Raw genomic sequence first — 16,147 nt, 5'->3', positions numbered from 1 at the left:
GAGGTAGAAGATTTTTTTAAAATTATTTTTGAGGGGAAAAGAAAATCAGTATTCTCCAAAGATCTCCAAGCTACCATGGCAATCTATATTAATTGAAAACTGCAGAGTTCTGCACAATACCTCAAAGCAAAATAAAGTTTATAGACATTAATACTTGCTGAAACTAAGCCAGTTTATTCGAATTTATTGGAACTACAACAAAAAACAACACAGCAACTTCTCACAGGTAGAAGGATCGAGTCAGAAACTCCAAATTTCATCTTAGTATGACCAAGTCATTAGGACAAATGATTCAAATATTAATGGCCAAAGTTAGCCATATAATAAAAAGCTTGATGTCAGAATAATTTTTTCTAAGACTATTTAATTGACTACTTAATTAATTACAAGATAAAGGATTGAAATGTCTTACACTTTCAGTGTACCTTTATATATTACTTATATATACACAAATAAATTGTTAGCTGCTGAATGTAAGTCCCGTGGATGAAAGTGCCAAAAGCAGTGTTAAAGCCCCAAAGCTCTGAAGACTTGTAATAAAGGTTCTAATAATGCAAACTAGCAACTTCAGAAAAAAAGTGGAATTAGACCTGAATTCAGCACTGGCTCATAATAGACCAAATCTTGAAATATGTGTATATGTGTGGGTATATATATATATATATATATATATATATATACTGAGCATTTATATAGATAAGAATAATGATAAGGGTTTTCTTGTGGACAGGGACTGAGAAATACCAACATTAGCAGGATATAGAAACTTCCACAAAAACTTAACTATTAAAAACTACAACAAAATCAGCAATGAAGATGCCTACTCAGACAAAGCAGTACTCTCCCCTAGACCCTAAATCATATATCTCTACTTCTCTGCCATTATTGTTGTTTTTTAATATCTCTGCAAATCCCTAGTTAAGCTCATGCACTCATTAAGAAAACTCCTGCAAGGTACAATATACTTTTTAGGTAACCTAACAGTGCCAGTCACTTCTCAAAGTCAGACCCACATTCTTTCCTGACAGCAAATCATTGCAATCTTCTAATCCTGAAGTAGATTTGAGGTAGAGAAGAAGAGTGGCCAACCCCAAATATGTATGTAAACCAAGGTGTCATTAAAAGCTCCTGCACTTGGCTCCCTGAGTTGGAGCACAATTGTTCAATTCTATCCGATTCTGTGTAAAGCAAAAACATTTTATCAATTGGTATTCTCTCTTTTGGTGAACTACCTTCAAAGAAAACTAATGGAAATGGCACTGAAATTAAAGTATTCAACAAGTTCTGTTCTGTCAGACTTTCTCAGTGCCACACTGATGTAAAATAAGCACAAAACACCTCTGACCTCACCCAGATCCATAGCAATCTTTCAAATAACCATCAGGAAATGCCATTCCAGTAGCACCCACCTCCAGGCAGACAGGGTTTGCCAGCTTGGATTGGAAGCAACAGCAGAGGCCATTCCATGCAGTGTAAGCACAGACAGGATGCTCACAGAGACAATGGGCACCTTGAACTCAGATTCTGGCATGTGATGGACAAAGCAAGCAGGTAGGTGCATCCTTGCAAGTGGATAACCTTTCTTCCTTCTTTTTTTTCTTTCAACAGCTGTGAACAGCTCTAGACTCACTCAATAGGAATTCCCCACCCATAAGCAGCTGTATGCATGATAGATTTAGCCCAGCTGCTAAACTAAATATAAAACAGGTGTTTCATTGCAAGTCTGACTGATCAAGTAAAAAAGTCTCTAAATAATCATTATTTCTAAAAAAAACCAACAACCTGGAAAAACCCCCACCTCACAAGTTGTGAAAGGTGTAAGTTCAGTAATAGCATCAGCAAACCAGGAAAAGCCATGAGCAATTCCCATGGTGTTACCACATTCTTGCACCAGCCTTTCACCCACAGCTGCACGGCTCTGAGCCTTGGATCCTCGGGGCTGAGACCTGCAGCTGCTCCAGCGTGGCACTGCCTGATGCAGCCCTAAGCTGACAAAACTGGGCAAAGCCTCTTTGGGAAACATCACAGCAATGGGCAGCCCTGCTGCCTTCCCTCACCTCTGATCACACAGGTTTCCAAGCCAGTCCCTAAATTCCCCAATGCCATTCCCTCATTTCAGCAGGCAGGGTGGGGATTTCAGGGACTCAGGTCATTTCTTCCAGGAGGATAATTTTGCCCCTCTCCATTACAGAACGTGGTGGCAGATCAGTTAAAGGTCTGCTACTGCAGGTTTAAAGGAAGAAGCATAAAATCAGATTCCAAATGGCTGCAGAGAGACAACAGCATATACAGGGATGGGAGGAATGCCACATGAGTAATAAATTCAGAAGACATTACAGGAGTGCACAGGAGAACATCCGCTGCTCTGCAGAGGTTTCTGAAAAGCTGGGTTTGACCCTAATCACTAAGTTCCTTCCCAAGGAGCCTTTTTGGCTGTTGATGTTTAATAATGCTGAATAGTGTAAAGAAAACGTGCAGGGGAAAATTCATTCACAACTTTACAAATTCTGCAGTAAATGAGAAACTGAAATTACAGTTTTATGCCTGCAGTACCCAAAATAGTACCCAAAAATATAGTTACAGAATTTTACAAAGCAGAGGTGACACTTAAACCATTTTTCCTCTCCTAATTAATAATTACAGTCTCTCAATATTCTGGATGCCCAGCAAACATCACCTGGGCTAAATGGACAGTCATTCTAGATGGAGACCTTTGCTTCATAATGTAATTTTCAATTTTTCTATTCAATTAAAGGGCTGGAGGTCTTTTTGTCTCTAAAAAAATATTGCCCATAAATCATTACTTCCTGCTTCCTTCTCAACTCCAGAAAAAGAACTTTCTTCAAACCTCCTAAAAGCTCAGTTATTTGTAAATCTCTCTTTTTGCCTTTAAGTAAGAGCTGAGTTTTCTGCTGTTTACACTGTTCCCTTAATTTGCTTACAGCTAGGATTGATTAAACACATAATAACTAAACCTTCCCTTGAAAGGCAATTTGCAATGGCCCTGCTGCCGTGCATTTTAGATTATATTTTTAAAATAACTGTTTCCTCAAGGGTATTACCTACCCTCTAATACCACTACACATTTAAAGGTTTGCATTTAAGAATCCAATTTCATATACAAAAATAACCCTGTTTACCACAAACCCAGCCTTCCCATCTCAGTCAAACTGCCCAAACTCTGCCTCTAACATAAATTCCTCACTCTCTGTGAAGTTATTTTTTAACATCAGGGGCTTTGATGAACTATCAGATTGAATAAGACCTCCTGATGTCTTTTAAAGACCATTTCTAAACCTTTTATCAAAACTTTTTAATACTGTTCATTGACCACAGGTGAAATTCTGATTACTGATAACTAATCCATTGCTTCCATATAAACTGTCGTTTATTGCACATGCTACTCTTGCTTCCAGTGACAGCCTCAGCTAAATTAGTTTTATTTACATTGTACCTGAATGTTCAAACATATAATTTCTTAGTTACAAAAAAGGGTAAAAAGCTGATACAGTAGAATGAAAATAAAGCAAGCCCTGTAACAACACAGATGACTAAGTAGCTGAATTGAAAATTTAAAAATACATGTATTTTGTTAAATGCTATACATGCATTAGGAATGTATTAATTGTTTGGCTTTTGCACAGTTTCTGGTGAATATTAATTACTAGAGCAATTAACAACATAGAGAATACTTAATAATGAGTTGAAGTCATATGCTTTACTGTCACCCTGGAGTTTTAAAGCACCTGCCATATGTTCTCCTAATAATTGCTACTTTTGCTTTCTGAATACAGAAAGGGAATTTATTAACTAGTGAAGCTTCTGAGATATATACACTTGTGACTGGAAGTGGGGAAAGAATGCCAAAATGTTAGTTCATTCTTATGTAGTCTGATTTAATATGAGGCTAGACCTAAAGACTAAGGCTACATTGATGTATTTTCATGGAAAAGCAAATGGCCAATGAAAAATTATCCTTTTGAAAGCATATGAAAAATTAGGGACACTCTTCTGAGTTTAGCAGTCAAGGGGATTCTCAGATCAAGTCTGTCTGATTGGGTTGCATTCCACCTGTAATGCGTTTCTCAGTTATGTTTTGTTTATTACTATTTTATTTATATCCATTTTCATTATTAACATGCTGTGCATGCAGTCCCCCAGTATTCACTCATTAAACAATAAAGTGTTACCTATTGTTGACATTTGCTTGTTGCAACAAGCTGTACACAAATACATGGAAATTGATACTATTTGTGAGCAGAATTTCTATCAATTTGATACCTGATGTTTAAAACATCTCCAGTCTAACCAGCAAACATAAAAAATTAATATAGCTTACAAAGCAGACCTTTACAAAAAAGACCCCTGCATTTTATAGATGCTAAAATTCTTCTGGTTAAAGAAAAAAAGGAGAAATGGAGTCATATTGCAAATAAAGGAACTCTAGCACCCTTATGAAGAAGTTGATTATTTAAAACTGCCCTATGTAACTCTCATTCACCACATGAAAGAGCTTTATTGTTTTGTATAATTAAATATGTAATTTACTGCAAGTCCTGTCATCCAAAACTAAAACCTTAGACTGGTCCTAAATTAATTGCTAATATAGCAATTTCCTTTTACTTCATTGCCAATAAATGCAGCAAACAAAGGTTTTAATTCATCACCTCTTGATATTTTGGAGTTGAAAATGGCATTAGCTATTCTTTTTAAAGCCATGATAATATATTTCAGCAAAATTACATGCTTTTTCTTGTGCTGAAATCTAGGTTGCATTGAAGCAAATGAAGGATTCACTATTTACCTCAGTGGAGCTGAAATCTCATACTAACATTCAAAGAAAAGAAACCATCAATCATAAAAAAGACATATTAAAAAGATAAGTCAAATTTATCAACATTTTTCTCATCAGAGGCTTCATACCAGAGTTGGTTGATGAAATTGGCTTTAAATGGTTTTAAATCCTGCTCTTCTTCAGGAGCTACCCTTACTAAAAAACATTCAGAATACCTTAGTATTACTGGAAAAACATCAGGCAGAGTTGCCCTTGATAAATACAAAACAGGAGTTAACAACAGATCACCCATGGATCTATATCTCTAATCTGCATTTTTATGTATACCTATTTATCTTTGTGTCTCTTTATGCAAGAATCTATGAGGCCAACAACAGAAGAGAATTCCTTTGTTGAAAGTTTAAAGTTTTCTTCAGTGAAAATTGCTAGAGCCCATTCCTTCTGAAAAACACCCGAATATTAAGCAGGACATTTCATTCAGCAAGGCACAAATGTTCCACCTCACCCACACCAAAACTTCACAGAAGCAGCATTTCTGGCATCTTCATATTGCTATCTTTAAAATATTCTTTTAGCTTGATGTTATAATAGACAGTCCAATTCCCAGGGCTTTGATACCTGCACTCTTAGCAAACCTTTGCCCAATGTTTTTATTAACTCAATTTAATGGAACCTTTTTTATGGTGACCTTAAGAATTTAATAACTCTGCAATGCAAGGACAATACCACCTGCAGGCTCTTCTGGGATTAAACTGTGGTAGTTCAATATGTCTGCAGGAACACATGAAAGAAAAGCAGAAAAAAATGTCGGGAACTGCACAAATCAGTCACTCATTGCTGAAGTTGGGAATTATGCCTGGTTACGGTGTCCTGCTCTGAGATGTGACATAAAGCTCTGTATCTGATACATGCTGCAGCCTACTTAATGCTGCTTAATGGTATTAATCTAGCTTTGATCATGTCAGATGTGCTGGCAATTTTCAATTCCAGAGTGGCTTCCTTTCTGACAGACACTCTGCATATCTTACAGATACAATCAATATGTTATTAGTCAACAACCTGAGAAGAGGCACATAAATTAATCCTTTTCTGTCAACCCAGCAGTTTGTAGCTGAGGGAAACCTCACTCTTGCAGTATGCGTGAGACTGATCTTAATCCAATTAGGGTAAAATGAACTTTTTTTTTCTATTGCACTCTCCATCTATGTTAACTCAACCCCCTGACGACAGCTGCTCTGAGGAAATAACTTTATGCTTGACCTTTTATGGGCAAGGTTAAAATCAGTATAGATACATATATATGCAAGGAAAGTCAACAAGTCTGCTCTCTCTCAATTCCTCCTTTAACCTCCCCTAGCACCTGTAAAATCATGCCAGGGAACGCTGCTGATTTCAGTGACAGGGATGTATTTATTTTACTTGCATAAAGGACTCTGTCGCTTCAGCTTTACACTGAGTACAGCATGTACCTTTGTTTAGCTGAGGGGCAAATTAATACAGAGTGACAGCCCTGTCTGTAGTACCAGAGAATTTGACAAGTAGAGGATGTTAGCAGTCTAAAATATGCAAAACAAATCATTTCTTCTCTTTGTGATAGTTATCAGATATAATGACAACAACCATTAAGGAAACAAGACTTGCTTGGTGCTATTATTTCTCCAGTAGAGAGAGAGGATGGAGCTAGAGTGGATTTGAGCCCATTTTGATGGTGGTGGAACAGGGTACAGTTCTGTGCTAATGATGCAGGGCATGCTGGATGGGGTCCTTAGTAAGGCAGCATTTAACTGATTCCTTTTTCTCAGTTTTTCTCACAACAATATGGAATGTCATAGATATGATTACTCTTCTTCCACTAAACTTCCTGTAGATATCTCCCTGGACCACACCTAACTTCCCTGCGTTAAAATTAGCTGACAAACCCCACCCCACCCTGCTGACCAGGCAGGGCAGGGAGGGCGCCTGGGAGCAGGCTGCAAGGACAGTGTTGCACCCCTGAGGTACCACAGTCCTGACTGCCGTGCTGCTCCCTCAGCCTGAGCTCCCGATTGCAGCCAGGAACAGAGAATCACACAGAACAAAGGCTGCTGCACACTGCAGCACACAACAGCCTTCTCCTGGGAATCCCCCGTGTGTGTGTCCCTTTCCCTCGCTGGCCATTCCCACTGCTGTCCACGCACACCTTGAGACAGGGAGCAGCTGTGGAACACTGTCTCTGTCCTCAGCCCTGCCAGCATCACCCGGGGTTTGCACAGGAAGTGTCAGCATGGCAGAAAACAGCTAAACAAAAAAGAATATAAACCTTTACTTGTTGAAGTGCAGTTTTTCCAGTCTGTATTCCTTACATATAACATTATGCCACTAACAGAAAAAAAAAAAAAAAAAAAAAAAAAAAAAAACAAACAAAAAACAAAACAAAACAAAAACCCCAACAAATAGGAAAAAAAAAAAAAAAAAAAAAAAAAAACCACAAAAATCCCCCCAAAAAACAAAACCACCACCCCAAAAATCAAAACAAAAAACAAACCCTAAAATCTTGGTCTCTGAAAACTTTCCGAGGCAAAGAAGATGAAGTGAAGACTGCTATTTCTCAACATAGTAACGTGTCATTTTTAATGTCATTAATGGGCACTACAGTAGAGACTTTACAGCCTAAAAATCCACCCAACTTGTTTCTGAACCACTGCTCTTAGCCTCTGCTTAGCCATATGTAATTCCAACAATCATTTTTCCTTGCTTAGACTTCAGCATTTTTATTCCAACTGAGAGTTTAGTGCTGAGAGTGATTCTACTTGATTTTTTTTTGTTGCTATCTAAAACAAGTAGCTTAATTAAATCAGGAAAGCCCTATTTTCCCGCATAATTAGAAATGATAAAATAATTTTATCAAACTCTCAAAAGTAAAAATAGCTCTGAATAAGACAAAGCAAAGAAATCTGTAGGGCTAAAGTCCTGAGGAGTTATGGATGAATAACATACGCATAATAGTGGAAACCCACATCCCATCACAGCATCTTGGTGCCCAATTCCAAACCTTTGAATCATCATAGCATGCCTGTGCTGTGACAGGATAAGAACAGCATTCCAGGTTTGAGCATACTATTTGTCCAGCTAACAAGTATTTTCATTTCCTCATTAACAGTATACCTACATGTACAACTATGTCAAATACTGTCTGCACAGCTCCTTCTCTAAACAAAACTCTGTTGTCAAATGCAGTTCTCAAAAACACCTACCTGAAAAAGACTCACATCCCCCTGGCACTAAGTGTCACACCATGAAGGACAGGAAAACACAGAGAGGAGATGAAAGCAAGTGTCTTTGAAGAAATATTTCCTAAAGGTAAAATTGCATGCCTCTCTTTTTCCTGAACTTCCTAATCCAAATAAACTTCTTGGCAAGTTGCTCTGTGGATGGTCTCAGGCAAGAAGAAGCAAGTTCACCATCAAAGCAAAGTTCTACTTCTCTCCAATGTCAAAAGGCTTTCCATACCCAAAACCTACAACTTCAAGGAAGAAATTATTGTTTGGCAATGTTCTAGACAGCTTAAAAGGAGAGAGGAGCTGCATAACTAAAAGCTTTGTGTATAACAAACTGTCAGAAGTGCTGCTGAATATCTGATTCTAATCAAAGCTGGCAGTGATCCCTGCCCGACTTGGTGAATTTTTCGGTTCCTGACATTGTTGATCATATTCACAAATATCTCCTGCCACCATGGAACTAAACCACTGTTTCCAGGAGTCTTTCATGACACAAAAATACTACCTGCATATAGATTTTCACATACAGATTGATATTAATGGGACTAACATTTGATTTTACACATAAACACACCTATGGCCACAGCTCCCAAAGAGCAGCAGTCAGCAGCTCACAAGGAGATGGTGAATAATTAGGAATACTTACACATACAGGAAGAAGTTTATTCAGAATGCCTTTTCCTTCTAGTGGGATGCTAATGAAATATATGATAAAAGCAGTGTTGATATTTCAAAATAGCATGTAAGTAAGCACAATAAAATTAAATTAAAACAAACCTATTTGCAATTTGATTTGCAAATCAAAAGATAATTTCTCTAACCTGGAACACTTTCAGTTAAGGATCATGCTTCAAGGTATAAAGTTTGGTTGCAAGATCTTTCAGGTTTTTTATTGCAATGGTTTCTGGCTTTTTGTTTGAAGAAAGACTGGCCTTGGTATTTTGGTACAACAGAGGTACTCAATCTCTCATCACCAAAATGCTGTGCTCCTGTCATAGCAGGAAACTCACTGAAATATTTGTTTAGTATCAAAAAGCTGTTTGGGGTTTTTTTCTACACCAGATACTTTCCCCCTTTTATCTTTAAGTGCACCTCAGACTGGAATTGGTAGTGTTTTGTAACTGGAATAAAGACTCTGAGAAGTACTATCATGCACTGAAGAAAACCAAGAATCTGAAGTACTTTAAAGTGAAAAGCAAGTTTTAATAACATATAAATTAAAATACTCGACAAGCAATAACAGGGAATTAAAAGATGGAGGGCAAAGAGTAGTCATGAAATGAAATTCAGATACTGGTTATTTCTTACCTAATAAATGGAATGACAAGCAACACAGTGAGAAATGTATTGTAACAGTTTCATAGTTGTATTTTTAAAAGCACTATTCACAATGGCAGAACTGTTGCAAATCTTAAAAGATTTCAGCAATCCTGGGTTTCTCCCCTGATACTTTTTTCTGTCTCATAGATGAAAAAGTTAAGTATTCCAAATCTCAGAAAAGGCAATTTTTGCCCATTTACACTTGAGAACTATTAAATACAACACTTCATAGAGGAAAAAGAAAACACACACAACCATGCCTACATCTCCTTGGAGATAGCCAGGGCACAATGGACTGGGTCTCAGGAAGGGGCAACAATCACATTATTGCAAGTTTCAAAACTCAACAATGACTTTTTTATTAATAATTTCAAACCTTGTCTTAGGCTTTTCATCAAGAATGAAGAACAATTAAACTCTATATTTTCCCTAATGGCATTTGGAACTTTTACTGAAAATTTCTGATTTTGCTGCGCGCCCAGTAAAAAACAAAAGGCAACAAAGAAATATGTTTAACCTTTTCTTTCGTTTCAGTTCACAGCTTCTCTAACAAGGCTACTGGAAGCATTCTAATATCTGACCCTGTGCCTCGGACATGCAATAATGAACTATTTTGTTTATATACTACTTGAAACCAAGTAGCTGCATAGAAGAAATCACAGTTCAGCCAGATCCTGTACTTTCTTGTATTTAGTTTAGCTTGATTTAATGTTCATGAAACTTCTGACTCCTCCAATTGTAGAGGTAGATGTAATCTGAAGATTACCACACTGATTTTTACAGGGATTGATAATTGCAGTTGCAAGGAATGACTTTGTCTTAATTCTTAAGGTGTTTTTACTTCACTGCGAAGAAATACCATTTGAACTGTGGTTCTCTTTCCCATTTCCTCCTGTCTCTCATTTAAAAGAGACTGATAGAAAATATAATGAAATATTGACAAGAAAGTAAAACAAAAAAGGTAGATGGGAGGTGGGGGGTGAAGGAAAACACACAGGCTCAAGAAAAGCAAATTATTTAACATGGGAAATCTTACTTTTATATTTGCTTTGGTTGTGTGCATGGCTTTTGCTTTCCCTATAAAACCATCTTTATAGCAACACATGGGTTTTCTCACTTTTCCCCTTCTGATTCTCCTCCCCATCCCACTGGCAGGGCAGGGAGTGAGCAGCTCTGGGGTTTTTAGCTGGGCTTAAACCATGAGACCTACTCAGGATCTAACCAGGACCACACTTGTTGCAAAGGCACTGCTCACACTGAAACAAAGCCTAGCTGCCAACAAATAAAATAAGCAGCCTCACACTGCACAATAAAGAAAAAAAGCCCGAAATCCAGGTATTAGTATGTCTCTCTCTGCCACTCAGTACTAATTAAATGTAATCTTAATAAAGAAAAAAATGTGAATCACAGAATATAGCATTTCAGAAAACAATATTATTGTTTCATATATAAAATGCAGTGACACTGCCTCAAGCAAAAGTAAAATCTATTTCCAATCACAAGTCTAAAGGAGAAGATAATCACTCTATGTCAGCAGCACTCAATTAATTCCTCCTCAAGAGTAGCATTTCAAGAAGCTTAAGTGAACTATTTGCTAAAGAATAACAAACTGAAACATGGCATCTACCCTTCCTCGTGAGTTGTGCTTACTGCATTGAAAAGCAATAAATAAACCCTGGAAACCCTGAAGAATGAAACAAAATCATGTCAAGAAATTTAATAACCAGCAATTAACCCAGTTTTCAATCTTGTTGAAAACTTTAATGTTTTTCCATCGTGTGCTCTGAAAGGGTACTACCAACTTTTTTGTTGGTAATAAAAAATCTTCAAAAAAGCCCAGAGAACCAACAGGTCAGTTTCTGATATAGGAGTTGCAAGTGAGAGCATATTCTGGACGGTTTAGAGCTCATCTGCCAGGAGCACGCTCTGGAAAGGTGCTGAGGTCTTGCCTTCCTCAACGTTCGAGGGCTCACATAACAAAGTCTCAACAGCCATGCTGGATGAAGCCTTGCCACTGAAAGAGTTCTTCATCCTTCATTCTGCCTTCAGAGGTTATTTTCCCTTTATAAAGATCAGCTGAAATACCATCAGTAGCTTAGAAATTGCCGGGAGTAATGCTAGAACATTGTGTAATGAAAAACCAGTTTGTTGTCTGGGACACTGGGGTAGAGTTTGTGTCATGGCACTGTTCAACTCAGACAGAAACACAGACCTGCATGGGCTCAGGGCTCCCAAATGGAGTCTGAGCATGTAAAACAACTTGTTGTGTCTTGGGATCCTGTTTTAACCTCAAGTCAATATTTCAAAAACATTTTAGCTTAATTTAGAGTCAGGTTTTTGCTTATCCAGATGAGTTATTTGCATGAGCATTCTCCTAGTTGCTTATCTGTAAAGGGCAGGAGAAGGATCTGCCTCACCTGACTTCTGAGCACTGCCCCCTGTGCTGATCATTCCCTGGCAGCTCATGGAGAGACTAGGCAGCTGATCTGTGTCAGACTTCAATTTTGAATAAAATGGATAACTGCATGGGAGACTAAAACCCAAAGTTGCTGATGTACAGATGCCTTTGCTTAGACTGATGGGTCCTGCCTTGCTCACCCAAATAAACCTGAGATTTTGGGAATACAGCACTAAGGTACCGAAGGCCACCTAAGATACAGTTTGAATAAAGAAGTTTTGTTTTGCTGTAACTCTAACTCTCACTATAATTATTCAGATCACTAAAATTACTTGAAAGTCAAGAGACAAACTAATGGCAAATATCCAAAGTTAAACCACAATAAAACACCTGCTAGAAACTGAAGTGCAAGAAGATGCAGATCAATCCAAAATGGATGGCAGAAGGAAAGAAAGAAGGCTCGGTGGTCTTCTCCATCTGTTTTGATAGCATAAGGTCAAGAAGGTCAGAAAACAGGCAAGAACAAACAATTTTTCTCTTTCTCTTCCACTCATCTTTTTCCCTTCTACTACACAGGTTCATACTTCATCATCTTCTGAGGCTAACAAAATTTCAGTTTTTGTGTACTCCTAATGAATTTAACATGACATCATCACATCAGAACTCCAACACTTTCTGCTGTAGTGTGCACTTTTCCCAGGAGTGATTCTCAAGGATAGGTCAAACCCACAAGATTTCATCAAGTTCTCTCAGCAGAAATGTCAGCATATTATTACTGACCAGGAAAATTTATAGCAAAACAAATATCTCAAGGGTAATTTCTTGTTCTATTAAGCAAGAGAATATTATTTTCAGCAAGAAGGCTGATGTGACAAAACACAGTTACAGAATTACAAAATTAATGATATGAAGTCTCCAAAAAGATGCTTAAAGAAGTGACCCAGCTATCAGTGTTCTTGACATGCCAGAGAATATTCCTGAGCAAGCATTTGATATGCTAACATGATTAAAACAAATTTTTTAAGGTTTGTGTTATTATTAGCAATTTGAAGCCAATTAGCAATGAATAAAATGAGAAACAAAATTCCATCTTCCTGGTAAAAGAAACTGATTACTTTTCTACATTCCTTTCTAGGAAGAAAAATGATTTTTGAATTAAAAAGTGCAGTTCAGAGCATTCTGCAACAAACTGGACTACAAGATGTCTCCTAAAAAATACTTTATCATCGAAATCAAAGTTTATATTCCTTCCTTATACATGTAAATCATGCTAATATACGCCTGGCAGGGGAAAAAAAAAAAAAAAAAGAAAAAAAAGCATTATTTTATATGTAATACAGGCTTATCATAAAGATTTCCCACAGTGTTTTCTAGATGCTATCAAGACACACAGAAATCAGCATCCTTTGATCATGGTACTTGTCAGCCATCTGTTTTACTGCCACGTGCAGCAACAGCTCCAACACTGCCCCGCTCCTCAGATTGCCCTTTCCTTCCACAAAGGCCTCAGCACATGAGAAACCCAGAAAGGAAGCATTGCTCAAAATGCTTAAGCCAGATTTGATGCTTCAAATGAATGGGAGAGTTGGAGTTGGAAGGCACATCTGAAGGCCTGCAAAGACCAGCTTCAAAGTGTGATCAGGTTACTCAAGGCCTTGCTCAGGCAAGATTTTTACAACTGCAGGGTTGGAGTTTCCACATCCTCTCTGGGCAACCAGAGCATGATCTATTGGCATCTTACCTTACAGTTTAAAAAAATCTAATTTCCAATGATTTTCTTTTATTTCTACCTATGCATTTTGCAATTTTCTAGCACTACTAAAAAGACAATGAAAAAGATGGTGATAAAAGTCATCATGACACCATAGATAAGTGTGAAACGCGTAAGTATAAAATACACATCAGAACACCCATGTTTATTAATTTCATTTCAACATGCTATTATATCAATGGCCTACACTGATCTTTACCTTGCCTTTTACTTGCTTCAAATGTCAGATAATACACTGCAAGGAATTTGGTTTATTTGGTTTGACAGATACTGGAAAAAGACTGAGCAAATGGACAGCTGACTATTAGCAAAGACTAAAAATGCCTCACAGCTTTATCTGATTGAAAGTTTCTCTGATGACCAAAGTTTAGGAGGGTAATACAAAGAATTTCTCTGGCAGTCACCTAGTAACACATACCTGTCTGCTGTGAGATATTGCTCCATATAATGTGGTCAGCATACAACTTGAAATGTTCCTCAGTAGCCACATGCCCAGACGCAAAAGCAGTTTTTATACTCTGGGTTCTCTTAGAGCTCTCCCTCTGTGAATTATCCTGCTCAATCCAAAAATCATAAGGACACTAAAGAGGTGGGAATACGTTGTAAGTCCCTAAAAATGGGCAGGGCAAAGAGCTGGGAGCTGACAATGACACCAACCAACTTGGGCAGAGCAGTGGATGTCTCATCTCCTGCAGAGTAAAGCATCTTGAAGAGAAGCAGATGAACATTTTTCCTGGTTGCTACAGAGAAGGGCAAGAAAATGGCCTCATCTCCTGCCCTTAGGAAACTCTGGCATAAGGAGATTAGCAGCCCTTAAAATTAAAGGAAAGCATTTGATGTATGGTGATTAATTTTCTGAAAGTGAGAATATACCTAAAATTCTTAGTTCTTTTGAATTGTCCAAAAGTAATAGCTGCTTTCCAAATTTTGTTTAGAATCTGCTCCTTTGGCCTTCAGCTTAATTTTATTTTTGAAATGGTGGATTCTTTGGTGAGCTACAATGTGTACAAGGTAAAGAAATTCAAATCTTGATTAGAATAGCAGAGCATCTACCCTACTAGCTAGTCACAAATACTTCTGAATAAATCATAACAAATGCTCAATTTTCCCAGAGAGACCATATACTCCTGTTTCCTACTTTTCATCAATTCCAGATGATAATTCTGAAAACCATCCAATGTTTATTTACATAATCTTTCAGGTTTCTTCCAATCCCCTCCAGTCCTAACCATTATATGACTCTATGAAATATTGCAAGGCAGCAGCTCCTCCAGACAAGAAATATCCTGTACAGTGGTCTTGCTTGTACTATTAATCTGGGTTTTTAAAGTTTTCCAGCATTAGCACTTCCCTGTTTAGCAGTGCCAGCCATGGCATCCCTGTAAACACAGAACTGTTTTGGTGTGGGGTCAGAATGAGACAACATGACAGTTCAAACCTGAAGGGATGCTCGGGTCATGAGTCTTCAGACATGGCACCATGACCAATGGACATGGTAATGTGCCTGATTTAAACAAACCCCAAACCTGAAATAACTCCAGAAACCTGGTTCAGCATTTTTATAGCTCCTGTTCTCCTTTTAATCTAAATTAAATTAGCGATGAATTTGTGACTCAGGAAATCACTTGATCTCAGAATTCTCCGCAGTTCTCAGAGTCATCGCTCACGCCTAGCCTTATAACCCTCTCACCTTCATGTCACACCATGTGCTTCTTACAAGCTCACCTTTCTTTACTTGTCTTAAGAGTGATGAAGTTCTGGCATGGCCTGCCCAGGGAGGTGGCAGAGTCACCATCCCTGGATGTGGTAAAACAAGACTGGATGCGGGACTCAGTGCCATGGTTTTGTTGAGGTGTTGGGGCATGGGTTGGACTCTATGATCTTCAGGGTGTCTTCCAACCTAATGATTCTGTCACCTTCTAACTGCTGCTGTGCTATTGGCAATGCAAATTGGCTGCCAAAGCCCGCATGAACATTCTCACTCTTTTCCCCTGTCTCTTCTTTAAGAGTTTCATATTATTACTTTATTTTACACTGGTTTTTCAGGAACCTTTAGCTCATTCCCTTGGCAATACTACTCATATTTGGCCAACAGTCAACAAACATTGACGCAGAACTGCTTTCAAACCAGAAAGGGCTTACCAGGCTGAAGGAATGGCTATGTGGTTGGATTTCCTGGTTTTCCAGCCAATTTCCATGACTAGAATATTGCAAACTGGTTGCTTCTCCTCCTGCTTGCCCTCCTCCATATCTAAGATAAGAGAAGAGCACACATCATTTTCTCCTGATAATAGCAAGATTTTTTGTATCTCTAGGGGTTAAATACTTGAGTACTTTGAATTTCTTTAGTCAGAAAATGAAAATTTCATTCCTTTAGAGCTCGTGGATATGTAAGATTTTCTGACTATAAACCTGTCAGGTGCAGACTTATCCAGACAGGAGTGACTAAGAAGCTGCTCTTTATTCTCTTCTACCTGCTGTATTACTTAGCACAAATAAAAAGACAAGTGACCACACAGTAGGTCTGCAAGCTGAACTAATGTGCTTCACTGCCTCTAATCTCCCCAATTACTGCTGAATTTTCAGTCAAGAACCATGACTGATTT

The 16,147-nt window shown here is 37.9% G+C and overlaps 1 long non-coding RNA gene across 1 annotated transcript in view; it reads right to left on the bottom strand.

The window, feature by feature from the left end:
* The window catches only part of LOC134422828 (uncharacterized), a 41,382-nt gene extending 25,595 nt beyond the window's left edge, over positions 1 to 15,787 (bottom strand). Inside the window, exon 1 of the long non-coding RNA XR_010028947.1 lies at positions 15,684 to 15,787. This is a non-coding gene — a long non-coding RNA (uncharacterized LOC134422828). The remainder of the gene's footprint in view (positions 1 to 15,683) is intronic.
* Between the last annotated feature and the right edge of the window lie 360 nt (positions 15,788 to 16,147).

Source organism: Melospiza melodia, chromosome 11 (assembly GCF_035770615.1).
Source record: "Melospiza melodia melodia isolate bMelMel2 chromosome 11, bMelMel2.pri, whole genome shotgun sequence".
In the NCBI taxonomy this organism is placed as follows: domain Eukaryota; kingdom Metazoa; phylum Chordata; class Aves; order Passeriformes; family Passerellidae; genus Melospiza; species Melospiza melodia.
The sequence above is the reverse complement of the archived record's forward strand: the minus strand, read 5'-3'. Positions and strand labels throughout refer to the sequence as shown.